Here is a 693-nt window from a genome sequence, read left to right as displayed (position 1 = left end):
CAGCAGGGCTAACTGGTTCCTGTAATAAAAGCAGAGGTGGCATAACGCCAACACCACCTCCCGTGCGTGGAAACCATAGAGTGCAGGGTAGGGGTGTATCATGTTAGCGGGACGCCCGCTGCAGGGAGACGTGAGGACGGCATCCGGTCAAGAGCCAGCCATGTGATAGCCTGCCACGTCCCGCAGGCCTGTCTTGTTGTCCTGTCCTGCCAGGCCTGCCCGGGACCAGTCAAGCCGGGCTGGAGCTCGACAATCGCCTCTCTGTTGGCCTGCGGTAGAGAGAGAGCAGGGCTGTTCCTTCTCCCCGCTCGAGTACATAGTGAGAGCGAGAGGAAGGAGCCCCGCCTGGGGAGGAGTCACACCTCTGCTTCCCAGGAGGGTTAGGCTGAGCTCCAGTGCAGTCATCTCCCCAGAGCAGGCAGGTAATCTAACAGCTCCTCCTGCCCTCTACACTCGGGTTGTCTCTTAACCCAGTTATCTTAGCCTGGGAGGGTTCACCTAAAAGTTCCTCACGACGGATGTGCGTTTTTGAGAAAACTACTGGCGAGTCTACAAAACTGGACTCTTTATACACTGTCCAGTCTTGGAACGAAGGGTGTGAGATTTGAAATCATAATGAGGAACGGACACCAAAACCCCCCCAAAAACAACACTACAGAAACCGTAACACCACCCCAAAAAAAAAATAAAAAA

Source organism: Electrophorus electricus, chromosome 6 (assembly GCF_041902795.1).
Source record: "Electrophorus electricus isolate QZ-2024a chromosome 6, ASM4190279v1, whole genome shotgun sequence".
NCBI classification, from domain to species: Eukaryota; Metazoa; Chordata; class Actinopteri; order Gymnotiformes; family Gymnotidae; genus Electrophorus; species Electrophorus electricus.
Note: the sequence above shows the minus strand (reverse complement) of the source record.